The sequence below is a fragment of the Camellia sinensis genome, chromosome 6 (assembly GCF_055761805.1).
Source record: "Camellia sinensis isolate YWXY chromosome 6, ASM5576180v1, whole genome shotgun sequence".
Taxonomy (NCBI): domain Eukaryota; kingdom Viridiplantae; phylum Streptophyta; class Magnoliopsida; order Ericales; family Theaceae; genus Camellia; species Camellia sinensis.
Window position 1 is genome coordinate 130,488,447 of NC_138966.1, and position 12,978 is coordinate 130,501,424.

Below are 12,978 nucleotides of genomic sequence, written 5' to 3' on the forward strand. Positions count from 1 at the left end.
ATTACATATCTTATTTTGCGATATTGTTTTTTCTTCTGTCATTACATAAAGCTAATTTATGTCACTATGATTATCTTGACTTTTTTCTCTATCTACATTACTAAATTCATCATCTTTAGATTTTTCTGGTGCTACATATGTGTATTGAATAAATCTTACTGTATAACTTCCATCTGTTTTTTGATATAATAAATTATCTTGAGGGGCTAACCTCTTTTGTCCTAGAAAATCTCCTAAATTCCAATCTAGTGCTGCATTATCTTCAGAATTATACTTTTTAGCTGGTAATGCCTTTATTCCTTTTGCATCTAATATCTTAACTATTTGATCATTTGTAAGTCTATAATGGGTATTGTTTTCTGAGACTGCTAAGTCTAAAAACCCTATGCAAACTAATAAATTCTTTTCTCCTTTTTTTCATTTTATATCCTTTACTCTTTATTCCTATTTTTATCTTTTTTATGAAAGGTCAAAGTTGGTAAAAGGAAATCTGGTGTGAAATAAACTATTCCTCCTTTCGAATTCATATCTAATTCATAGCTGCGTAAGATACTTTGTCCTACATCATTAAACCTATTATCATAAAGACATACAAAAGTTTTAGCTCCTAAATTTTCTCTAGTTAAAGCCTTAACTCCTATCACAACTAATCCTAAGTGAGTCATTTTGAGGTGTTCATTTACAACATATTTATAACTTTCTCTATTTATTAAATTTATCTCTATTTTTTCATCTTCTTGAGTTACACTAATCATTTGCTCACCATAGTGTTTGAATAAATTTTGTTTTGTTTATGAATTTTTCCTAGCTTATATACATATTTAGCTGGAATTAATTCTAGTTTTTCCTTTTTAAATTTTTCTATTTGTTGTTCTACATCTATAAATTCTTCTACTTTAACATCTTCATCCTCATTATGCATTTTACTATTACTTCATTTTGCTAATTGTTTAAACATTTTTATTTTCTATAAGTTCTACAAGCAGATTTCTTTGGTAATTTAAGCTTTTCAGAATATTTAGTTATATCTTCTTCGTTTATTCAAAATTGGGTTTCACTTGCTTGTCCTTCTATTCCGTTTCCTTTTTGAAGTATTAATCTTTCTAACAAAGCTAAACGATTTTTCTAAACCGTATAGTTGCTATGATAATTCTTCAAATTTTTCACACAATCGGATAAGAAACAAAATTTCTATATTATTTTTTCTTACTGATATTTTATCTGACTGATTTATTTCTCGATAGCTACTAATTCCCTTTAAGTTATTATGAAAATCTTCTGCTTGTTTTAAAATAATCTGGTAGTCTCTATTAGCTTTTTTTTTTTTATCACTGCTCATAAATTAAGATCTTATTAGTTGTTCTAAAATTTCGAATTTCTGTTTTAAATTATCTTGAATTTGGTTGATCTGTTCTAATTGTCTAGCTATTTGATTATGAATTTTTTTAATTAGTTGCTTAAATTCTAACTCTATTTGCTTCGAACTACTAATATTTATAGCTGAAATTAGAGTTTCTATTTCTAGCTTGGTGGGGAATTTTTCTAAATTTAAATCTATTCGTTTTTGTAGAATTGAACCACACTGATCTTGGATATAATTTAATTTTTTTTATCTTGATCCTTAATGATACTGCGAGTATTACGAAGATGGTCTATAGATGAAGTAAAAAGATTATTAATTTTATCTACGTCTTTTTTAATGTTTTCTGCAAAATTAATTTGATGATCTATAATACTATTTAGCTGAGAATTATGTTCGTTATGGAGCTGATGTGTAAAAGTTACAAAATTACAACAAAATTTATTTTTATCTACATTAAGACGATGGTTATGATTGTTGAGTTCTAAATATAAATATTCTACTCTTTTTATATACAAAATTAAATCCTACTTTAAAATTATTAAAAGCTACTATAATATGAAATTTGTAACTAAATTGTCCCAAAATAAAAACTACTCTATTTCCGTAAGCAAAATGCATAGACTAACTTAAACTATACTAAAACCGAACACTGCTCTGATACCATTTTTTAGCAGTAAGTTAGTGGTTTACCACTATTTTGAAGTTAGGCTGAGAATTATTTGATTAATTCTACAGTTATGCTAATAAATCCTCAAGCTGTTTTATGGCTAGCTGTAAGGTTTCTAGTTTTATGGTTATCTGTCTATTTATTTGTGTGATTTCAAAGTATAATGTACTAGAGATCTACTAGAGGCTAATGATAACAAAAATTGATATCTTAATTTTTGATCTTCTAATTCTTGTATAAGTGTAGACGTCCCCGAATGCCCCGGGAGGGATGGCTCCCCCGTTCCGTTCGTATTGGGCTCACTACAGTTTAGGACTCTCAAATTGTCATGGTTCTTAATCTGAACCAAAGAGTCCAAATCCGGCAAATCGTTTTGAGAAACCAGATTTTTTTTGAAAGAAGTGCCAAACATGGACTGCTTTGCCAGATACAGAGTCGCCACCTAAATATTTTATTTTTGGGAAATTTAGGAAACCCTGACTCGTTGCCTAAGGCCACGTGTCCGTCATCACCAAAGTTGCCTCGGCTCGGGAACTTGGGTACGATTGGGGAAGGTCACTTCGTGAGCACCCCCGCTCGCCCGATCAAAGATCGTTCTCTACTAACCATGATATCTATTTTTGAAAACATTATGTGTTCTTATTCCGGTTATTAGCCTAGATTTACTATGTGATGCGCACAGCATACAAGTATAGACTGGATCGCCTGAATTGGAACAAAACATTTCATGTTTGTTTGTTTGAAAATGGTTTGATGGTGTGTAGTCACCCCATTTTTGACCGTCCTCAAGACTTGGACGTCACCGCTTGGAACACTCGGTGATTATCCATGTTTGTGTTCGTTTGGAGTTCCCGGAAGTCTCGGCTCGCGCGCCCTGCCTCAGGATCTCCGAACTTGACCGTTTAGTGTCTGGTTTCACACCGAACACTTATGTTTTGCCTTGGAGGGGCAGGGAATGCCTTGTGAGGCATACCCACACACCACCGGCAGTGGCTAGAGGCCACCGGCTGGTATTTTTCTGCCATCGGCACTATTTGTTGCCGGTCAGCACATTTTATTGCCGGTCGGCATAGTTTGTTGCCGGTCGGCACATTTTTTGGTCGAAATGACATTTTTGGGCAGCCGACCACTGTTCATCTACTTTATGGAGATATTTTGTGCCAGCTGTGATAGCTGGCACCAACTCTGCCTCCCTCCATACACGTGTATGGAGGGATCTCCCTCTAAGCAAGCTTGTTGTATAAGCTTTGCAAGAGGGAGTCCTATAAGAGGAAGGCTCTCCTCTTTGATCGAGGTTAGAAACTTAGAAGCAAAAACCAGAGCTTAGAGATATAGATACATCCTATCTCTATATCTCCCTCTCTCTCCTCCTTTGTGTGTGTTTCCTTGGCCTAAAGGTGGATTTTACCTTACTTTTGCACCATTACACACACTATTACACCTTGCTCCGAGATTGAGGGACTTGGGGGGTTGATTCATGAGTTTTTGGACTGATTTTGATCAAAAGAAGAGGGCTAGACCATTTGTTCTTCAAAGGTTCTTCAAGGGTGAGCATCTTGCTTTATTTTCCCCAAACTTACAATAGTTTTTTACCTATCTTGCTTGCTGATTTAGCTTTTGTGCATAACATGAAAAAGGCTTGTATTCTCATGCTTTAGAACTTTCATTAAGGTTGTTTTGTGGTTTGAGTGCAAACTCACCTTATTAGGCTTTATTTGGCCTCTTTTGTGCTTCTTTTGAGAGGTCTTGTTTGCTTGAGTGTGTTGGTCTTTTCACCACTAAAAACCAGTTGATTTTCAGTGATAAAGAAGGTGGTTTGAAGTCTTGCATAGGGGAGGGACACCCCTCTCCCTTCATTGTCTTGTTTCCTTACATTTTGGCCTAAAAGGGTAGCATGTGTGTTTGATCATCTTGAGCCTTATTTCAGAAGTTTTTTTGGATGTTTTAGGTCATATGTAACCTCTGTTTTTGGCCGGATTTGTGCCTTCTTGTATGCTTGTAGTACTTGCTTTGCATTGCTCCATTTAGCTTGGAAGTGCACCTCATGATTAGGCCATGATTCTTACATGTGGTGGCTTAGTTCTATAAAGTTTTTTAGCATTGCTTTCCCATGCTTAAAGTCTGTTGGTTATCAATTTGGTCATGTTTGACATGTTTGTTAGGGTTGCTTTGCATTTTGGCTTGAAAGCTTTGAGCATGTTGACCCCTAGCATGCATGGTTGTGATCATCCTCATGATTTGGCATCTTTTAGGACCACATTTCAGTCCAAGAATCATGTTTGTATGTGTGCATGTATGATCTCTTTTATGCCTTGAGGGTGTGCCCTCTTATGCCTAGAAATGAGTCTTGGTGGTAGCATTTCATGGGAGGCATTTTAGCTGCCATATTAGGAGGCTTTGGAGTCCCATTTTGCATGTAAAAATTCTGTCTTTACTTGTCTTAGTCATGCCATGAGTGGTCATGTTGGTGGGAGTGAAATGCCTTCCCTTTGTGCCTTAACCTTAGGACCATTACCTTGTTTGTTAGCATGACTATTTGTCCACCTCTTAGACACCTTTCGGCCACTGTTTTGGGGTAGATCAAGGTCTGTCCCTTTATGGTTCAAGGTCCCATTGCATGCTTGTTTCATGTTTGTTGCATGGTTGCTTCATTAAGCCTTGTAGTATATTAATCCCATTGTCAAATTGGTCCATGTTTGCACCACATTTGCACCTTGTATGCTTAGCATTGCATATTTGTCATGATAGTTGCATAACATTTGCCGTGTCTTGCATAATTGGTATCATGTTGCATTTGAGCCATGTTTGCATAACATGCATTGCATTACTTGGTTTGGGGTGTCAAACCCAGTGTGAGAATCAAGGAACATTCATACTACAAGTGATGTAATGTGCCTTGATTCTCGGTCACCGAGACCTTTGACTCCGACTTGATAAGGCTTTGGTTCTCATTTTGTTTGTTGCATGCATTCTTACATCAAGTGGCAAATTTGATCCCTTGGGCTATCATGCACCATTGATGGCTCGAGGATCGAAGGTCATGCTTCCTTGAGTTCAAAGCATGATAGGAAGCATGACCATGCAAACATGTGCCTGAAAACCCCATGCCATGCACTGTCTGTTCTCTGTTTGCTGTCAAAACTGTCTTCTGCAGGAAGTTTCTGCCGACCGGCAGAATTAAGTGCCGGCCGGCAACCTTTGAATGGCCGGCAAATCAAAATAATGCCGATGGAAATCCTGGACTGCCGGTGGGAATTCTGCCTGGCCGGTGGTGATCTGCAACATGCAAAGAACCTGTTCTGGAGTTTTGGCGATTTTCAGAGAGACAGGGCAGTACAAACAGAGGTGGCAGGGGTACGGTACAGGTTTTTCGGGCGAGCCGATTTCCGAGCATGCATCATTTGCGCATCCCGAGGCAGAGGCTGCGGCCACCCTCTTCCTTCTTTTGCGTCCTTTCTTTTAATTAATTAGAAATTCTATAATAATTTTATTTGCCTATTATTTGGGACTGTAATATTTATTTGTACCCTCCGAGTGAGGGCAATTATGTAATAAGTGTGCGTGAGTGTGTGTATGTCTTCCGACCTCACGTCTTTCTTCCCTTTTATTTACCTGCTTATGATGGTAGATTAGGGCACGTTTAATTTAGCATACCTTATGCTATGCATGCGTGCATTCATGCATTTGTACTGCATGCATTAGGCTCGGTACATCACGCTAACCGCATTTGTACTTCAATTTACAAATCGAATATGTGATAATTGATCGCATTACATATGCCATGCTTAGGTTAACCGAGCCTATCTAAATTGCATCCTGTATGTGTTGCATTAGGCAATTTAACATGAACTAGGACACGCACGTTTTGCTAACTAGTTTACTGTTTTGGCACGGAGTACGATGTAAGTATTTATGCTTTAGCATCTCGCATGTGTGTGAATGTTAACATGACAGTATGCTTGCCATGCGGCTAGTTGCTTACGTGATATTACTACTTGAATGCCTGTGGATGGAGGTCGAATTGCTTAAATTGGGATAACACATTAAAACTGTGAATTTTAAAGAACACTAGATAGTGGCAAAACCATCTTTTCTAAAAGCCCACTTGAAGGTGGCAAAACCTGCATTTTAGCCTACTTGCGAGTAGCAAACCATTTTCAAAACAAACATGAAATGTTTTGTTCCAATTTAGGCGATTTGGTCTATACTTGTTTGCTGTACGCATAACATAGTAATTCTAGGCTAATAACCAGAATAAGAACACATAAACGTTTTCAAAACAGAATATCACGGTTAGTAGAGGCCGGTCTTTGAACCGGGCGAGAGGGGGTGCTCATAGCTGACCTTCCCCAATTGTACCCTAGCTCCCGAGCCGAGACAACTCTGGTGATGACGGACACGTGGCCTTTGGCACCGAGTCAGGGTTTCCTAAATTCCCCCTTAATAAAATATTTAGGTGGCGACTCTGTATCTGGCAAAGCAGTCCATGTTTGGCACTTCTTTCAAAATCTGTTTTCTCAAAACGATTTGCCGGATTTGGACTCTTTGGTTCAGATTTAGAACCGTAACAAAATCGAGAGTCCGAACTGCAGCGAGGCCCCTTCGCGGACTTGTTACATGGTGCTACCCGCAAGTAGGCTAAGACGTGGATTTGCCACCCTTAGGTGGGCTTAGAAAACATGATTTTGCCACTATCTAGTGGGCTTAAAACACACATTTGATGAATTGTTCCAATCCAAATAACTTAACCTTCACCCACAGGCATTCAGGCAGATATATCACATAAGCAATTAGCCTCATGGTAAGCATGTTATCATGGCAGTCACTCACACGCATGCAAGGATGCTAAAGCATAAAACTTACCGAGTACTCCAAGCCAAAACAGAAGCTAAATAGAAATCCATGCATGATCCTAATTATACAGAAATGCCTAATGCAATACATGCAAAAGTGCAACTATAGCAGGCTCGGCTATTCTAGACATGGCATATGAAATGCTACAGCTAACATGTATTCAACTTGGAATTGAAAATACAATGCAGTTAGTATGATGCGCCGAGCCCGGTGCATGCAAGACATATAAAATGAATGCAAACATGCTATCATACTGTATGCTAATTGAAACATGCCCTAATCTAACCATCATAAGCGGGTAAAAAAAAGGGAGAAAGACGTAGGGTTGGAAGACATACATCACACACACGCACACTTATTACAATATTGCCCTCGCGCAGAGGGTCCGAATAAATAATATATAGTCCCAAATGAATAATTACAGTCCAAATATGTACAAAACCCTAATTAATTAACAAATTAAATTAGGAAAGTAATAAATTGGCATGCAAGCCAAGGACTGCCTCAAATCTGCTCCGGATAATGAATGATGCATGCTCCGGTTGCCTTTGTCGGAAAATCCCTTGTGATGCCCCGGTTTGCCTCTGTTTGCAATTGTTCTTGGAATGCGTACCAAGCTCCGGAAGGCTGTCGATTTCTAATTTGTTGCAACAGAGAGCAACAAAGGGGCATAGCAAAGTATTTTCACATATGTATGCATGACTACTCTTCGGGGAGTGTAGTCATCGATCCTCGTGCCACCAATCACGCATATCGAGGCATGATGGCCGAGGAGTCGAATTGCACGACTCAATATGAAATGAATGCACATATAAACACAACAAGACCTAAACTCCATCATGGATAATCCGGAGTGTCGGTGACTGGGAATTGAGACACGTTCCGTCACTTGAAGTACGAAACGTCCCTCGTTTCCCGTGCTCGGGCTAACTCCTATCCCAAGCACAATGCAATATGTGTGACATGCATGAATGCAACTAATATACAACCTAGCATGCACAATGCTACGAAATGGCATACACAATGCTACGAAATTGCATACACAATGCACGATGTAACGAGGCATACACAATGCTCTAACATACAACCTAGCATACACAATGCTATGAAATAAAATGGCATACACAATGCACAATGGACTTACACCAACATGAGTGGACCTCAACCACACTCACATCAGTAGCCATTAGATGAAAATGAGACTCTCGAAATACGCACACGCATATACGCAAACCGAGGACCGAGCCTAAGGCATCAAATGCCACTCTACCCAAAGCATGGCAAGGCATGGAACATGATATGCAAACATGCGAATTTTAGCGCTGAAATATGATACAAAACAACCCCGAAACATGGAAACATGGCACCCGATGCATGGAATGAATCCCGAAATTCGAAACTAGGCACATGGAATGACTTATAGCTATACAAAGCATGCATTTTTTGATCATGAAGCATGAAGACAGATGCAAGACAGTTCCAAAACATGCATATTTCCAGTTTATAACAAGTCTCAAAAATGAACACAAATAGGGCTAATCTATCATGCAAAAATGGCCCAAAAGAGGGGTAAAGAGACAAGTGGTAGCTTCTGTTCTCAAACAGAGGAGAGCCCTTCAACAATGTTGAAGAGGGGCTCAAAACAAGATATTTCACAGTTTATGGAAAAGTCCAAAACAGCCCACAAATAAGACTAAAATACAATGCAAAAATTGGCCTAAAAGAGAGATAAAGAGGAAAGTGATAGAAGGAGACCTCAAACAGAGGAGAGCCCTTCAACAATGTTAAAGAGGGGCTCAAAAAAAGTTATTTTACAGTTTATGACCAAGTCCAAAACAACTCACAAATAAGCCTAAATTACTATGCAAAAATTGGCCTAAAAGAGAGATAAAGAGGTTAGTGGTAGTAAAAGACCTCAAACAGCCAGAGGTCCTTGATCAAACATGAAAAGGGGGTCAAAATATGACTATTTACAGTTTGGGTTGGAGCCCAAAAAAGCTTGCAAGTATGGCTTAGATAGCATGCAAAACAAGACAAGAAAGAGGAAAAAATGGACTCACCCTTGTAGAGCCAAGCTTCAACAACTTTTGGGCCAAGTTTGGGAGCTCTTCACCTCTGGAAAGCAGCCTCAAGTTACTGGAATGGAGTGTAGATTGATAGGCTAGGAGTTGATGTAGAAATGGCCAAGAACCAAGGTATTTTGAAGCTTGGATGAGAGCGATAGAGAGGGATGCGTATACCAAGCTCAAAATAATATTTCTAACCTTCTCAAATGCAGCTGGAAGTGCTGGTTTTATAGAGGGAGGAGGGGAGGAAAAGGGGGGGGAAATGAATTCAAATTTCCCCCCAAAAGGGAAGACCTTCGAACAGTGGGTCAAATGCAGAATAGATGGCACAGCTGGAACACACTCAGGAGGGCAAAAATAGCCGGCCAGCTCAAAAAGGCCAAAGTGGTCAACCGACCAGGCAAGTGGCCGGCCAACCAAGTCAAAAGGGTCAAGGTGGCCGTCCACCCCCTAGGATGAAGCCTCAGAAGTTAGCTTTCCAATGCCGCAAACCTTGCATCAAAATTCCTCTTGTGCAAAAAGTTATGCCTGTTTTGGTGAAGCCGCACAGATTCGGTCCAAACGGACTTTAACCAACCATATCTCCCCCACCCGAACTTGTCCTTAGGAGGTTCTTGAGTGAAAAATGAAGCCCCGGAAGTAAACTTTCCAATGGTGGTAACCTCATATCTTAAATCCAAGTATGCAAAGAGTTATGCTCGTTTCGGTAAAGCCGCGCAGTGTTTTCCTCCTTCCTGGATTCATGCTGAATCACTTTTGGCCAAAAAAAAACTGGTTTTTCAGAAATATTGCTGGCCTCCCACTCTCCTACAACCTTTCTAACAACGAAAATAAGGTCTCCACCAAAAATGAACCCAAACCGATGCAAAACGAAGGTTCGGGGGCCAAAACACGCGGTCCGGGGGTCCGAAAACTGACTGTTAAGCACCGGAGGTGGCGTTTGACCACGAAGTTAGGCTCTCGGACCCCAGTGTCCCTCAAAAGGGAGGAAATAAGATGTATGCCAAAAACCAGAGCAAACGGAGGTGGTTACGCGGTCCCGAACAAAGGCACACGGCCGACGGCTCCGAAAAACTGGAAACCGGGCTCCGAACGGGAAAAATGGCCTACGACCGCGAAACGTAGCCTACGGCCACTAAGAGATGGTCTACGAGACCTCTCCCTCCCTTTGGGAAGAGAAAACAGAGCCTGGTTCGCAAACCGAGGCAAGGCACGAAAGAGTCCAGAAGTCCGGAGGCAAGGCTTGCAGCCGGGACTCTAAAACTTCTGAACGAGCGCAATATGCAATATCACCGAGCGTTCAATCAGTGACGTCTGAGTCTTAAGGTCGGTCAAAAATGGGGTGTCTATAGTTGCCCCTCTTTGACAGAACTCGGAAGTCATAAGTGACGGGATTGAATGTCAAAGCCCAGAGACGACCTATTTTTGACAAGGCCAAAGTCTTAGACAAACAGGCGAGACAAACAGAGATGTGCCCGCAGGCAGGGGCAAAATGCAACTGACAATGCAAGAAGCCGAAGGTATCTCAATGATCATACATATGCAGCAAGCTGTAATGAAGCACATATTCACAATAGATGCAACAGTTTTAAGCAAGAATGCAAAGCAACAAGTACATTTCATGTAGTTAAGAATGCAGAGAATTGTTCAATTCTCCCCACGTTTCACACGGAGAAGATACAATACCTGCGCGATTCGTCTGGTTACACTAGCTTCGAATGAACTATACATGCAATATCGTGCCTCACGCTGCTGGGGATCTCTCGCTTCTTCTTGATTGAGCCACAGGTACTACTTTTCTCCCTGACTATGGTCGCAGCTTTCCCTATTCTCCAACAGGGTGACAGACTAGGTTGGTTCAGTATCCAGAATTGAGGCACATACACATGCTATCTCAATCTATGGGGCTGCCATACAAATTTCAAGCCGAGGATATACCTCTGGGTATTTAAACCAGACTTTAGTCTCGGAAATCCCGAACCTTTGCGTTCTAGGCAAGAGCCATTCGAACTCTAGTTTCCACCGTCTCAGTTGATCTCCTAGGAACTCACTGCTAACACAGGCAGGTGGCTATACCAGACCACTGGAAGTCGTTCGGGCACGACAAACACCAAAGGAATTGCACCTTTAGAGGATTTAAGGTCTCCTAGACTCGGGAGTGCACAAGATAGTGCGAATAAAGATGCAGGATTTAAGGTCTCCTTAGACCGGAGGATTTAAGGTCTCCTAGACCAGACAGTAAAATAGATACGATGTAATAGATGTGATGCAGTAGATGCAAAGGGTGAACACACGCCAACCACGCTAGACTCGTGAGTGGAGAAAGAACAAAGAAAATCAATCAGGAGCGCGTTCCATGCAACCTAAGATAAATTCCAAACACGCTGAAATCGTGTAAGGAAGGGGAGGCTCAAAAAACAACCCGCCCAGCGCGTCTACAACGCAACCTGGGATAAATTCCAAACACGCTGAAGTCGTGTGAGGAAGAGAACACTCTAACCATGCTGAAAACGTGAGAAGAGGTCCGAAAACAATTGCTCAAGTGCGCACGCAATGCAACCTGAGATAGAATCCAAACACGCTGAAATCGTGTGAGGAAGGGGACACTCAAACTACACTGAAATCGTGAGAAGAGGTCCGAAAACAACCGCCCAAGTGCGCGCACCACGCAACCTGAGATAAAATCCAAACACACTGAAATCGTGTGAGGAAGAGAACACTCTAACCATGCTGAAAACGTGAGAAGAGGTCCGAAAACAACCGCTCAAGTGTGCGCACAACGCAACCTGAGATAAAATCCAAACACGCTGAAATCGTGTGAGGAGGCCTGAAAACAACCGCCCAGGTGCGTACACAACGCAACCTGAGATAAATTCCAAACACGCTGAAATCGCGTAAGGAACGGGACACTCAAACCACGCTGAAATCATGAGAGGAGGTCCAAAAACAACCCGCCCAACGCGTCTACAACGCAACATGGGATAAATTTCAAACACGCTGAAATCGTGTGAGGAAGAGAACACTCTAACCATGCTGAAAACGTGAGAAGAGGTCCGAAAACAACTGCTCAAGTGCGCGCACAACGGAACCTGAGATAAAATCCAAACACGCTGAAATCGTGTGAGGAGGCCTGAAAACAACCGCCCAGGTGCGTACACAACGCAACCTGAGATAAATTCCAAACACGCTGAAATCGCATAAGGAACGGGACACTCAAACCACGCTGAAATCGTGAGAGGAGGTCCAAATCAACAACCGCCCAGGTGCGCGCACAACGCAACCTGAGATAAATTCCAAACACGCTGAAATCGCATAAGGAAGGGGACACTCAAACCACGCTGAAATCGTGAGAGGAGGTCCAAACAACAACCACCCAGGTGACCTGAGATAAATTCCAAACACGCTGAAATCGCATAAGGAATGGGACACTCAAACCACGCTGAAATTGTGAGAGGAGGTCCAAAGACAACCGCTCAAGTGCGCGCACGACGCAACCTGGGATAAAATCCAAACACGCTAAAATCGTGTGAGGAGGCCTGAAAACAACCGCCCAGGTGCGTACACAACACAACCTGAGATAAATTCCAAACACGCTGAAATCGCGTAAGGAACGGGACACTCAAACTACGTTGAAATCGTGAGAGGACGTCCAAAGATAACCCGTCCAGCGCGTCTACAACGCAACCTGGGATAAATTCCAAACACGCTAAAATCGTGTGAGGAAAAGAACACTCTAACCACGCTGAAACCGTGAGAAGAGGTAAACAACTCAGGAGCGTGTTCCACACAACCTAAGTTGAGTCCCGGGGGACAACGATCCTAAATGCTGCTCAGCGTAAAAGGATAAACAATAAGAGATAACACAAGATGCAAATAAATGCAATAAGTGTGATGATACGATACATGTTGCAAGCAATGCGGAGCGTGATGTTTAAGGAATGCAATAAACAAGCAAAGCGGCACTTTAGAAAGCACATCATGGAGTGAGTGGCGGTAAACCGCTTTACTCTGACAGGGAATGGTACTCA